The 15,830-nt window shown below is 33.4% G+C and overlaps 1 long non-coding RNA gene across 1 annotated transcript; it reads left to right on the top strand.

Annotated features, from left to right (window-relative positions):
- The first annotated feature begins 10,369 nt into the window (after window positions 1-10,369).
- Window positions 10,370-12,696, top strand: LOC127853943 (uncharacterized). Its single transcript, XR_008036805.1, has 4 exons — window positions 10,370-10,902; window positions 11,350-11,426; window positions 11,950-12,031; window positions 12,320-12,696. It is a non-coding gene; the product is annotated as an uncharacterized LOC127853943 (long non-coding RNA).
- Window positions 12,697-15,830: the final 3,134 nt, after the last annotated feature.

Raw genomic sequence — 15,830 nt, 5'->3', positions numbered from 1 at the left:
TCCATATACAAAAATATCGTTCCGCGTATTAAAAATTAAATGGTCAAGTTTAAGCCAGATGATTATATCGAAATGATTTTTCATTATTTGTATGCCATCTTTTAATTGTTCTTTATAATATTAAACAAAATTCTTCCACTATTTTACGTGCTCTTCTATGTTGAAATTTACGAGATTATGAGAAATGTATCCGTTTAAATTTATGTTTCTATTAGTATCGCACCATGATTCGTAAATGAAACAAATATCAGACTGATTTAAAATATTTACAACGTCAGGACTTTTCCTTTTTGTCTCTAGTAATACTATATATGTTCGACAAAAGGATAGAAAGTGCATCCCCGTCATGTTCCTACGGTCTCACAGGCTTGCCGTCCACGTAGAGGGTAACATAAACGATCCAAGACCGCTTACCCTCTTTTTTGCGTCCTTCATTTTAGGCACTAATTTCCGACGTTTCTCCAGCACATCCGGTGAGAACTGTTCAAAGCTTGACGATTGGGTTCCTGACATGATTTTCCATTGTCTACGAACCATCTCCCGGTCCTTAAAAGTAGAAAATTTGACAACGATGTTGCGTATCTTACCGGAAACTGGCTGTCCAGGCGAGCGATGGACGCGCTCAAAGCGGATCGTGTCTGCAATGTCCTTTGCAATTTTAAAGGTGTCATGTAAATGTTTCCGTAACTGTATTTCCGTTATTTCTGTCGTCTCTTTGCCGCCTGAGTTGTCTTCTTGCACATTGGTGAACACTAAATTGCGACTTTGGTACGCAACGTCGTCCCGTTGCTCCTCCCGCTGTTTCTCTAACATACCATCGTCTCGGCCATCTGCGCCGCCACCGACGTCTGCGGACCCACTCTCTCTTCTAGCAACAACACTCGCGCGTCGATGCGTTTAACGCGGTCGTCAAGCGCTGACCTTTGCTTGAGCTCTTTATCAAAGTCCATAAATTTCCTCTCCAGGTTTTCAAGAACGCTCAATTTACGTTCCATGCATCCTAATATAACGCCTAATGCGCTCATGGAGTCCATCAAGTCTTTGTTCGTCGGCTTGAGGCCTCCGTCCGCCATATTGGAGCAATCAATTTGTTTAGATTTAGAGATAGAGTTATTATCTGATGTCAAAACTTAAGTGCTATTACATGACGCGTCCGAATCAGGAAATAATACAGCGCAAGCCTTACTTAGGATGTCACTTACTGAAATATAAGCTTCAATATCTTCAGAAGGGCCTCTTGGCTTGGTAGCTTTTCCACTCGCACTCCCGCTCTTATTTCGAGCTTTTCACTTTCTTGTCATATTTTATCATCGATTTTTGGTGAAATGAACTTAATAACGTAATAACAAGTCACATATAACTGTTCCCACTAAATCCAATATAACACTTAGCACTTAACACTCTTAAAACTTCAAAGTATCCAAAATACACACCCGAATTTAAAAGACGTCTTTCCGCGTCATAACACGTGACCGATCAGTATATGACCATATCAGTTTCTACTGTCTCCCGTTTTCGTGCATAGGGACGTTTCTTCTGTCCGTTCCCAGCATAAAAGCACAGTCCATCACGTGTATGAAGTTTCCGGTTCGGAAGAGGGTGCCGTCGTCTGTTCGCCAGTCAGAGTGCTTTCTACGACAACAAAAGCACTTCACCGTAACGCCTAATCTCGTGTAAAAGAAGCCCGCTTGGGCCAGTCTTAATCCAGAGACATTCGCGTACTGAGGAAATGCTGAAAATGAAATAAATCTCTGAAGTACAAAGCGCATATCACGGTCATCCTCATCTCGTGGTGGCAGAGGGAACATCATCTTCTCAAATCGGATGTTCACTTTTTTCGAAAAACTTGTTAAAATAGCAACTCTCAAAAAATATGTCCAACCCTTTCCTCAAAATGTATTTATATTAATTTATACGCACTGATTTAAATAATTAATAATATTATATTGATTAATTTAAATAATTAGATTTATTGAAACCAGGTTAAAATAATACATAATTGTCAAGTTACAATCACACATTTATCCGATACGAATTCTATTTTACATATAACAAAAGTCTAGTTCTAGTTATTATACCGGTATTGTATGGGCAATCTAATGTATGGTGTGGCAGAACTGCCTTAATCAGGTTCGCGAATAAATCGTGATATTGATGTTGTGTATTGGTCGCGTTTACGATTTTTAAATACAAGATTTGCATCTTCTTTAAGAAAAACATATCAGAAAAAGCACCTAACTGACTACTTAATTTTCGTTAAAATAAACTTATACTTGTTTTCAGGTTTCATGAATATTAACGTGTCATAATGTACCAGGATTCAGAAACAAAAACAGTTTTATAGTTTGCGTTGTAAGGCACGTTCACATTCAGGGATATTGTACACTTGCTGAATACTTAACATTACGTCTTTTTCAATTCACATATGTTTGAATAAAGAATGAATTGATGCAATTATTTTAGCTTAGGCATTGACATTATTGCTTAACTGCTTCCCTTTCTTTTGGCTAAACTTAACACCAATATATGTTAAACCATACATGTACATCTATGCGCAGAATCTACCTCTGTATTGAATCTAAGAAATGTATCTCCACATGGCAGTGTGCATATACGAAGTAGAAACATAAGTATGTCCTATATCATATTATCGCATGCCATGCCCTGTTTCCCATGTAATATAACCATTATATATATTTTTATCTAACACATGTGTAATATATTTTTTAAGCGTTTTCATTGGCTTAGTTTTTGTTTATTGACCAATTGCATTTTGTTATTTTGCTAAAATGACGTTGCAACGTCAAATAACGCCGCGAAATGTTAACAACATTCGGGATTGATCGTTATGTTTGCAAAAATATTTATTTAATTTGCTCATTTAAAAGCATGAGATAAAAAGATCTGACACTCGTTGTCATATCATACCATATTTTATTAAATTCTTCCAGGAAATTCGTGATTAAGCGAGCCTTTAATAAAATTCATGAACTCGTTTAATAAAATATGGTATGATATGACAACTCGTGCCATATATGCTATATATATTTAGTTTCAATTAAGCATTCTCGTTTGGATATGTAAAGGCTCGTTCAGTGGGAAGGTCACTCACACATTCACTCGAACATATATTTGGTATTGACAAAGAATCTTCTTGTACACGGAATGAGGCGTTATGGTGAGGTGCTTATTAGTTGGTCGCGTTAGCGGCAGACTAAATTTACAGAGCATGTTTTGCAAATCAGTATGTGCTTAGCTTGCGTAAGTACGCTAAGGACAGTAACTCACTATGCTAGGAACGAATACCGCTGCCTGTCTGCACTGCATACGACGAATGCTTAGGAGCGTCTGCTATACTACACTGCAGTGTGTATTTACCAGCTTGTAAGACGACATTGGCCAGTCTAGTGTTTATCATTGAAATCTGTACATATTGCCTCTTTCAAGGAAAACGGGGCTTAATGCATGTCAAATAAGATTAGCCTGTTCACACTGATTAGCCTGTGCAATGCGCACAAGCTAATCAAGGACGACAACAGCGAACAGCTTAAGCGCCTTTAGCGCTTTGATTATTATCATGGTGGTTCTGAACATTACGTCTAAATTTCCATTAATCTCTCCTAACTAACGCGCCGTATACGATATTTTTTTACAATCTTTCAAATGGCTATACTGGGTGCGCACAACTACTCAGGCCCGTAGCCAGGGTTTTGAAAAGCGGGGTGCGAATTTTTGCCTTCGACGATTTTTTATTGAGCATTGATGTGGCAAAGGGGATATGTGGGGGAGGGGATGTTCCTCCTGCAATCGGGGGCTTTGGAGGTCCTCCCCCTAGACAATTTTGAAAATGAAACTCCTGCATTCTGGTCACTTTTTAATTGTATTTAGAGACTGAAGTTATAGAGCATTTTTATATGAAATTCCACTTTCATTGACCATACTCAGTGACTGATCGACATGAATATGATATTACATACATGTTTTCCCCACCACGTTTTTCAATAAACACCTTTTTCGATCAGTCACGGAAATACATAATTTTATAAGGTGTTTAACCCGACATTATTATGCGCTCACACACTTTTGTTTACATATGCAACAGCACATTTATAGAATGTAAAATCAACAATAAGAACGGTATAAAATATCATTATTTATTGGAATCTTAAAATCTTGATAAAATTGTTGTGTTTTACCATGTCAACATTCTACCATTCATAAATCCAGCAAATTAAATGGAAATATTTGACTTTGTTTTAAAACAATTGTTTGTCTGCTGATATGGATAGTACCAGAGGCATAGCATTGCTCTAAACGTGCTAATAGTGTATCGTACAACAAACACTGATTAACAAAACTGGGTCTTCTCTAATGTGTATCAATACTAAAAAGAAATCAAAATGGTATAACTGTTTATTTTTAACAAATTAGTTATCTTTTTCTAAACGAATTTCAGAAATATATAACACTTTAGGCTTCATTTAGACCCTATAACCACAAACTACTGTCCCTATGGTCTCAAAGTCCTTAACAGTGTATACCAGGACGTTGAAGATTTTTTTTTTACTTATTTGCCCATTAAATGCTCAAGATCCGTCACAGTTGGTGAAAATTAAACGTTAACGTCCATCTGATCATATGTTATAACGTTTTAAATTCGTTATAATAACTGTTTAAGAATAGGCCATTCTTAGTGTCAAGTTTGACATAATTAAAAAGTTGTGGAAAGTTATGTATGTGGAGCAGAACAGATGCCATTACGTGTAGGTAAACTACAAAAAAAGCTACATTGCTTAGTAACAATGATTTGTTTTCTTGTCATTCAACAAAAAAACTATCATGACTTGAGCATAGCTGATATTGTTTGCTGGAATACCCATGAGGATCTGAAAATGGTTGTACGGGGATATAACAAAAACACAAGTCAGTCTGTCGAAAATGCTGTGCAAAATGTGTTCTTGTTATAAATCGTGGTATAATGCAAAGTAATAAACCAGTGACCCATTAGTCTTCGGCAATAGTCGAAGGATGTCCTTTGATTTCAGTCATTTTCGGAAGCTGACTTAACATCCCGTTAATTGTCATCTAAAATATATTTTCTTTTTTATAAGAATTTAGATTATTTATTTATTTAAGTTAATCAAATTGTTTTTCCAGCCATTTAGATAATTGTTGAACAAGGTTATCGGACTGGGATTTTCAACCCACAATAAGTAGGTTTCAATATTTTGTTATGATATCTATTACAGTTACAGACATTAATAACGATGACAAAGGGTACAAAACAATCGTTTAGTATCAAATATCTATAATTAAGTATCGATTTTATACGAATTAGAGTGCCAGGTTAATAATTTAGCATTATACAGAAAACAAATATCTATTTGTAACAAAGATTCCAATTCCATTTTGCGGGGACCGGCTTCTTAGATGTTCTCAAATTTTGCTGTCACAACCTCTGTTGATTTCAACAATTCTACGTTTAAAACTTGTAAATAAAAATCACGCGCTATCTTGGAAATGACTTAATCGAGAAATTCATTATTTGGTGACCTGTCGGTTGCATATTGAATACAACGTTATTTTAACGCTTAAATACGAAGACTCACTGGTTTCCTGGAAAAAATAAATAACCGTTTTTGCGTCAAATAAATGCAACTTATAGTAATTTTTTTACTCGTGTAAAAACATTGGGTGCGTAAAAACATTGGGTGCAAACGCACCCAACGCACCCCCCCCCCTGGCTACGGGTATGCTACTGTTAACGCTCCGGTGATTCAAGTGGTGTTTTAGGCGACAGGCGACAGACTTAAGACAGGCGTTCAAACTTAAGGCAGGCGTTCAACTTCAACTTCAACTTCAACGGGGGTACTCGACAAAATCCACTACGTAGACATCGACGTCGAGGGCAAGTGTATGAACGTTAAATCGGGGTAAACCTCCCCGCGGTGCGCAAATGGTTCCGTCCAAAATAATGCTGAGGTTGACGGGTAATATGCATTTACGGGTGTATTTCTATTTATCCTATTACCAGATGAAAATCGATAGTATAACAACGATCGTATAAACATGAGCTTTATACTGTCGCTATTATTAGATCAGATTTGGGTTTTTCCAAAAATTGTGAATATAATTTTGTCAACTACGGAAAGATAAACAATCTCTTGCACGACGGTTACATTACATTCACCTCTGTGTTGGGCTCAGAACATTCTATACATAGATGGTGACGTCACTACGTTATTGTCACCTCTATCCTTAGACGCATCACACACCTCCATTTGGAGGCATTTATGACTACGACACAAAGAAGTCCGCGGACGAATGAAGAATTTGTTTTAGAAGTAAACATTATTGTTATGATTTAAAATTTAAGTGTTATTTTGTTCAGTCTTATGGTCTTACGTTAGTATCAGCTAAATTTTTCGTCAGTTTTCAACAAGTTTGCTCTTTATTCATTTTTTTAAAACTGTACTTTCACTTTCGGTTGTATAACAACATGGATCTTTTATTGACGAAAGTTTGCAGTGAAAAAGGGTTTAAAAATCCGCCTAAAAAGTTTCAGAAGGTGTGACTGATGCATGTTTTGAATAGACACAATGTCATAGCTATATTGCCGACTAGTATGGGAACAATTTGAATTTCAAGTGGCTCCATTTGCATTGCAAGAGAAGTTTAAATTGACTTGTTCAGTTTGTTAAATTTGACACCCTAATTATATATTTTTTTTATAAGTGACTGATTTTTTTCTTTAAATAATTCAGATCAATGAAAAATTTAGTAAAAGCACAGCATGGATGTTCTATGATGGTCATTTTTAGTGGAATAGTATGTTACAATAAAACAATTATTACTATTGTATTAATGAATTTAGATAAGTTGTCATCTTTAAATGGGGTAGTAATTCATTATATGAGATTAGCACATTATATAGTTCAAAAATAAATAACACTTTAATGACTTACCATAGTAAAATAAACTAGGATAGAATATGTTGCAGGTCATAAAATGTAAAACTGAAGTTGAAGAAGCTTTACAAATATTTAACACTGACAACACTGTTGATTTTCCACAAAAAAATCCTTCCTATCTACCTGCCCTTGTTTTTTGGGCAAATTTAAATATTATTAATATCATTTAGTTAAAGGGGCCTTTTCACAGATTTTGGCATTTTTTAACTTATTCATTAAATGCTTTATATCGATAAATGTAAACATTGGATCGTAACAGCTCCAGTAAAAAATCAAGAATAAAACTAAAATAGGAAAAGAACATTTCCCGGTCCAGGTTTCGAACCAGTGACCTCTGGAGTCCTGCCAGAGTCCTGAAGTAAAAACGCTTTAGCCTACTAAGCTATTCCGCCGAGTACACAGAGTTGACGTATTTTATACATTATATAAGCAATCTTCGTAGTTTCACAAAATTTAACGACAAAAACAGAACTCTCCAAATTATTCAATCGTTTCGCGTTGCAACGCTTTATAATTTTTAGGTTTTAAAATCGTCAAAAGATGCATATAATGGCTATATTAGACCATGGTAAATGTTCAGTATTGCTGTTTCCTCACAAATATCATAACTAAAACGAAAATTTGCGAATCTGAAACAACTTTTTTCAATTTTGTCAATTTACCAAAGCGTGAAAAGATCCCTTTAAATTATTAAAATATCAATATTTTTATCACATTAGCTAATTATATTATTAATAATGAAATACTTTGCAAGGAAAGTCCATTTCTATTTTAATTAGTCTTAATAAGCTACTAGTAAAATTGAAAATATCAGTGACATCCAATAATTGGATTATATGCGTATGAATGCATATTTTTTTTGACAGTTACATATTACCCTATTTAATTGGATTAAAAACAACAAATTACTATAGTTCCACAACCCAGCCCAAGTTTACTCAAACTGAATTAATTCATCAATTGATCCTATTTAATTATATTAAAAACAACATGTGTAAGATTTTAAGAATATTTCCCATGTACATGTATTCCTCTAGTATTTCTCTAGTACACCAACATACATTTACTAATAATTTACATGCACTCCTTAAACAGTTTAACAAAAATAATGAATGATTAATCCAAAGAAAACAACAAACAAGCTGCTTCATATAAAAAGTTATTTACATAAGATTACATAAGCAAAATAATCATTTTGATAATAAATCAAGATTATAATTCAACCAAACCATTATAAATTTATTGTGGGGGGGGGGGAATGTAAGCACTAAAACTAAAATAGGGGGGAAATGTCTGGGGAGGGAACATCTTGGGGGGGGGGGGCGTCCGGAATTCCTGCTAAGGGCGACATTGTTGTTATTGTGTCTTTAGAAGAAATAATTGAAGGAAAGTACTTTTTGGTGTATGCCCAACCAGAAGCATTTCTGAGCATATCAATTGGAACAGCAATATTGAGTGCATTTGAAAGAGATATAACTGTGTCATGCATTGCTTTTGATGAAGCCCACATGGTCCTTTAATGGTTGCTTTCCTATAAGGGAATTTTATACTCTTTTTTTTACTCTACAATCTAAATCTTTTGTCATAAAATGAGAAGTTTTATTATCCAACAGGTTTTGTGTTTGAACCTCACAAATTTTATAATACCGAAGTCCCATCATATAATCATCATCACAATCAGCAGCAGCATTATCATATTCATCATCATCATCGTTAGCACCAGCATCATTGTGTTGTATGATCAGAATTCAATACAAATACAAACACAACCATTACAACTCTTACTACTTCTACAACTAATTAAATAATTATCTACTACTACAACAAGAACAACAACTACAACTATTACTACTACTGATATTACTTCTACTGCTACTAGTCTACAACTACTACTACTACTACTACTACTACTACTACTACTACTACTACTACTACTACTACTACTACTACTACTACTACAACTATTTCTACTTCTACTACTACTACTACTACTACTACTACTACTACTACTACTACGACAACTACTACTACTACTACTACTACTACTACATAAAATATAGGTGTTATTGTCCATTCATTCATAGCAGTCCTAATGAATCAAGGTCATTCTCTAAACATGATTAAAGTCTAAAGATGGATATAATTTGATTTTTTACAGTTTGAACATTTATTATAAGGTCATTCTCTCTTCTCTTCAAAGCATCACATTTCAATTTTACAATATAATAAAAACTTTTTAGACTTTATAATCCTTAGTCAGGATAAGATAAGAGACAAATGAATTTTTATACTTTACTTCAATTTCAGGTAAGACTAATAAATCATTTATTAAGTACTACATGTACTTGGGCTAATAAATTACACTAAGACACTCAGTGATACAATGTACTTAGACAATCTGACAAAAAATAAAATCTATGGCCAATATATAAGTCTAAATTCATAAATACTATCACACAAAATACATTTCATCAATAACACACATTCATATTAAATGAGTTATCTCTATATATTATAAATATGGTACATAAAGTGTCAGATAGTGGTACATAAAGTGTTGGTACATAAACGGAGTGGTACATGAGGTGTGACATTCAACATTTTAAAAATCAGTAAACAATTTATGGACTTTATTGTTTTGCATAATACGCAATCAAAGCATATTTATTAAAAATTAAAACACACTGTTCATGGCTGTATCTTTTAATTTATACATGCATCAACTATTCTGGTTATTAATACATTTTTAAAATTATATATAAACAAGAGCACCACATAATGGATGCCAAGCTAGGCTGCGGTGCAGTTTTGAAAAATGAAATTTATTATTTTTTTGAGGTTAGTGACCTTAACCTTTGACCTAGTGACCCCAAAATGGGTGTGGTGTGTAGAAACACAATACCTAGGGTTTTCCCTGAAAACAGCCGAGCTAAAATTGAGCATATAGTGTTTTTTTTCCTTCAAATTTGGGTCCGGTAAGATGACCCATTCTGATTCGCAATGAAAAAAGTATATATTTTTCGCAAATGGGACCTTAAAATTCCCAATGGAAGGTTTCCAAACAAAAAATGTTTTAATAATTATATAAACATGTAAATTATCTCAAAGTCAAGCTAAATACGTTGAACCTTAAAATATATCTTATTAAAATCACTGTTATTATCAATTTCAAAGTATTTTTAATCATAAAAGCAACATAATTAATCTCCCAAATTAACTCAAAAGAACATGTTATTTCCCAATTTAAAGGGCCTAGCCCCATTCCCTAAATGGTGAAAAAAAACTGGCATATAAATTAAATGGAAAACATACAATATTATGTCAAGAAAAATAAAGCTGTAAAAATCTCACCTGCTCGTCTTTGATGTTGCAATTAGCACATTCAGCATTTTCAGTAGCAATAACCACGCACCTGCTATGCAAATTATTGCGCAATCGGTGTTCAGGCAAAAAGTTGACCGAAAAATGTGGGGTGTTTTTAACGCTTCACTACGAGCATAAAAGAAGTAATCCAAATGAAAAATTTGCATATTTGGGAGTTGATATGTCCAAATAAGCGGTATCTGACCTTTCCATGACCGGAAAAGAAAAAATCATTGCTCAAAAGTGAAAGTAAAAAATTCGAAGGCCAATATTTTGCAGACAGAAGGCAGATTCACTTGAAATTTAGCTTTTAATTAATCAATTATTGTGTTTTTTAATAAATCCTAACCATTTGAATCAGGTATATGCGCGTGAAATAATATATATTTATTTATTTCCAACACCACTATACCTGTGCAGTAGAGTTACTCCCCTTTCCGCGGAATTATTACATTGTTGTTACGGTGAATTCGGGAGCGATCTTTTGAGCAGTTTTACGGATATCGGTACGATAAACACAGTATTTGTTTGGCAGGAAGAGAAATTGTCTTATCTGGTATCGATGCAGGTATGAATTCACTTAAATCACCTAAATTATTGTGTTAATTATGTCAAATAAAATCTGTTCCAGATCGTACCCGCGCCATTTCGTACCGGACTTGTCTTCATTTGTAACAAATGTAAAATGTAACTTCTGTGATTGATCATAATTATAAACTTAAAAGCTAAGTTACGTTATTAGTTTTAAGTTGATTATACATTTAGGGAGCATTATAATTCACACACCATCTCATTATTAGTTTTGTTAACGTGTTAAAACTGCTATAATTAATTTCAGTTCTTATTTCATTTACATGATTAATATACAAAAAATAAATGGATATTATTATATATAAAGGTTAGGTTCTTGAAATTTACCTTTGCAAAATTGAGAATGCAATGCTTAAACACGGTTATTATGTGTTGCAGGTTTTGTGCATACCGGTATTGAAATTATTATTTTTTTATTTTATAGAGAACATGACTGACAAAGATCTATTTGACAGTGATTATGATGGGGGTTCACAAATACATGAGCACAGTTACACTGTGGTAAGTAACATTTTAAGCAGTTGCATGTTGAAGACATTGAATTTGATGGTTAACAATTATATCCTGAATATAAACCTTACATTTGCCTAATTTTGATCTCAGCATGATTTTTTTAGCAAAGACACATTGAATCAGTAAAAGCTTGTAGAAAACATTTTCGGTTAAATGTTCTGTTCTTTCAGTTTGTCTGTATCACTTAATTAATATTTGCATGCAGTGCACTATTATATTTCAGCATCTTTGGAGTTCCTTTCATGAAGAAAACAAGCTCTTAATTAATGTATCGACAATTATTTACTAAATCCAAGAAGTTGTTTAAAGATATTGAGCTGTTACATACATTCGCATTTTATGAGTTCGAATCTTCTTACAGTAATTATTATAATATTTGTTTAATTATTTTATGATATGTTTATCTTTTTTTGAATAGGTGTGTGTTAAACTATTCTAACAAATAGTATTTCTGTTTCATCTTACAAAAGTATATAAGATTTAATATAGCAATGCAATGTCGATCTTTCAGAATTCCTGGTGCTGCCATTCCTAATCAACCGACATATCAGAATTCTGGATAAGAATTCAGATTACTGGGTGCATATTCAACCGTAAGTGTTTTTCCTGTTCAATTTAACTGCTAGTTCATAAATAAAATTTTGTTTAAGAGAAATAATATTACTTTGAAATTTTCTTAAATACCAGGTGGTATCACATTTGTATTTGGTGGGTGGGGCAGTTGTACATGTTTTAGATAATGTTTTTTTTTAATACTAACCAAATCAGTTTTTGTTTTTTCAACATTTATTCTTGTTTTGTTGTACATTATTTCAACTGTGATATTTAATCACATGCAAATTTGCATTTAAGAAAAATCAACTTTTTATTGTCTATTTCAGGAATGTTTGGGTCCTGCGTTGGTGGGGGGTAACGTGTTTCAGGCCAGAATCCTGCCGGACCATCCAATTGCAAGGACATCTAACATAGCTGAAATGTATCTGTAATGAATTATTAAAAGTTTGGATAAAAAATGTGTTCTTAAATCATTATTTTAAACAAATTATACACCCAGGTTGACTATTTTGAAAAAAATGAAAAATGACAATTTTTACACAAGGGATTTTTCAATGTTTCCGCATTCACTAACATTATTTTAGACAATGTAAGATAGACAAACCATACATATTTGGAAATGGTTTACTAATATCTATCAGAAAATGTATAATTTTACTGGGTTTATGTCAATTTTCAAAATCAGTGGTTATTGCTATTTTCAGTATCTACTAAATAAATACATGAAAGTGCCAAATGTCCAAGATACCATGAGTCATGACGTCCTCCTCAAAATGTTAGATCCTTCGAACTCCATTTTATTTTATCCCTGATTAATACTCTCACACAGTAGGCCTACATGTACGATTCCTTGCTATTTATGATTTAGATTTATTTACTATTTCGAAGATACAGTATTGCAACGTGTTTAGTTAGTCTAATTTCGTGTTTAGTGATTCGTACAAACAATAGACTGACATGAAAAGTGGCTCCTTTTGAAGCACAAACTGCATCCAAATATATATTACAGCTGGCCCGGTTTGATGGAGCCTGTTTTTGATAATAATTAATTACCATTTTTCACTTCCGCGTTTATTATGTTTACCAACGCCATGATGGAAAAAGTCCGTTTCCCACAATGCTTAGCGCGCATTCACACAGGTCAGTAAGACCGGTGTGACACAATGGGGCTCAGAACGGACTATTGTTATGAAAGCGTCTCATTTATGTCATGATCATTCCAAGCGTTCATCATTGAGGTTACAGAATACTAAACAATCTCTTGCACGACGGTTACATTGCATTCACTGCATTAAAGAAAACCATCTCATACCATGATATCTTATATCAGTCTTAATTCATTATTATAAATTTGATATGGTTTTTTTTATGTTAAGAAACCAACATACATACACACGTCGAAGCAATTCCTAACGTCACTCAAAAAAAATATGTTCAATTGTTTACATTTGTGAAGTGCGTGAAATGATTCCATCTGCGTAAATGGGCATTAAATTAGTTCCAAAGAGTTGCATTAAAACTCGCAAGTTTTTGCACGATTTATCGTACATTTAAAAGTCATATTTCTTAATTTAATGCATGCGATCTTAAATATCCAATCAAATATACGTTGAATGCGTTTGTTCGGTTTTATCTATTTTATAGACAAAATGGAGGGCTGAGCCTTTCGCAGAGTTGTATATGAGAGCAAGGAACGACAACTCTGCGTGGAGATTGAAAGATAAAATCGTCAAAAAATAAAATATTTGATAATTATTTATGGAAAAAGGGAGGAAATAATAGAATAAATAGAATATTATGTGAATTTTGGATAAAGATCAAGTTTATCATGCTCGGCTCGAACCATGGTAGCGCTCGGCAAGCCTCACGCTACCCTGGTTTTAAGCCTCGCATGATAAACTTGATCTTTATCCTAAACTCACATAATATTCTATATATACAGATAAGTCCAAAATAATGCTGAGGTTGACCAAAGATCTATTAATAGATCTTTGGGTTGACGGGATTTATTATCCGATATGCATTTCCGGGTATATTATATTTAAGAGACAGATACTTTTCGCATGCAAATTAATTAATGTAATGGGTTTGCGGTAAGTTGAATGAAGTAAGATAAAACAAATTACAGACGAAACGAAATGTTTATATTGTTATTTTAACTTGATTAGATTATTTAAAACAATTGTTGATTGTTTCTGTTTGTTGAAAATTTGCTATGTTCTCCGACTTTCGATTCATTCAGGCAGGCAAAGCGTCATAGTTTGGTTATTCTTTCTGTTTGTGTAGTTCTGTTTTCAGTTAATTACTCTGTTAACTTGAAGTGGTCCATTTTATTTATAGATTTGCGATACATCGACTAACTCCGTAAGACCTTTAATCGTGATACATGCACTAACTCCGGAATCTCCGTAAGAAAAGATTTCGTGTCTTGTTGTGGACACAGGCACACAATGCGTAAGTCGTCTCTGGTTATAAGCTAATATTCGACGAGCGTTGAACGAGCGGCAATCTATGTGACGAATTTGATAAAAAAAAGTGCGCTGTTCAGCTATCATACAAACGATTTACTTTTCCAATATTCTTTCACCACTGTACGGCCCCCTTTTGTAAGGTTTGAAATGAATTAACGGTGTGTACAAAATTCTCCTAATCGAAAGTGAAACTAAATTCCCTACATTTTGATATCTTAAAGGGGCCTTTTCACAGTATTTGGCATATTTTGAAGTTTGTCATTAAATGCTTTATATTGATAAATGTAAACATTGGATCTTAAAAGCTCCAGTAAAACATCAAGAATAAAATTAAAACAAGGAAAAAAAGTAGCCGGTACCAGGGCTCGAACCAGTGACCCCCGGAGTCCTGGAGTTAGTCTGACGTAAAACGCATTTATACTCTCGGCTATTCCGCCGAGTATACACTGAAGAAGTAGTTTATACCTTATATAAGTAATCTTCGTAGTTTCGTAAATTTAAACGACAACAACAGAACTCTCCATATTATTCAATCGTTTCGCGTTGCAACGCTTTATAATTTTTAGGTTTTCAAATCGTCAAAAGATACATATAATGGTTATATTGGACTATGGTAAATGTTCAGTATTACTGTCAATTTACCAAACCGTGAAAAGATCCCTTTAAATATCGATAACTATTTAAAACGTTTGATATGATTTGATTTATTCTGAAGATTTCCCGTAATTATAACAATAAAAACTTTTCCATATCATATTACGTGGTTTTCTCAGAAACACCACGCAACGGTGGCGATATAAACCACTTTATCACAAGAAAATCCTTCCACATCTGAAAGGATTTTTTAAAGTAGTATATAATGAAAAGTAGTATTTTTTTAATTTTATATTTTGCAAAAAGTGTATTAGTTTAGGTTCATAATTTAAAAAAATCTAAATTAGAAATAAAAGTAAAATAACCATCTGAATCAAATACATCGAACCATGAGTCCCCTAATCTAAACTTCCTTATGGCTTTGCTTATCACTCATTTCTTTTCAGAGTCAACACTACGACTGTTTATCAAATTAATTGAAACAGAAAGTGTAATCTCTTTCTCCGCCATTTTGGATTCACTGGTTCGAGCCCTGGTACCGGCTACTTTTTTTTCCTTGTTTTAATTTTATTCATGATTTTTTACTGGAACTTTTAAGATTCAATGTTTACATTTATCAATATAAAGCATTTAATGACAAACTTCAAAATATGCCAAAATCTGTGAAAAGGCCGCTTTAAATGGGCGCTAATAAGTTCCTTATACTGATCAGGAAATGCTGGAATACCTTATGGGCTATCAAGTTCCGAGTGAAATATTTTATCATTAAAAA

The sequence above is a fragment of the Dreissena polymorpha genome, chromosome 12 (assembly GCF_020536995.1).
Source record: "Dreissena polymorpha isolate Duluth1 chromosome 12, UMN_Dpol_1.0, whole genome shotgun sequence".
NCBI lineage: Eukaryota > Metazoa > Mollusca > Bivalvia > Myida > Dreissenidae > Dreissena > Dreissena polymorpha.
This window is presented reverse-complemented; position numbering and strand designations above follow the sequence as displayed.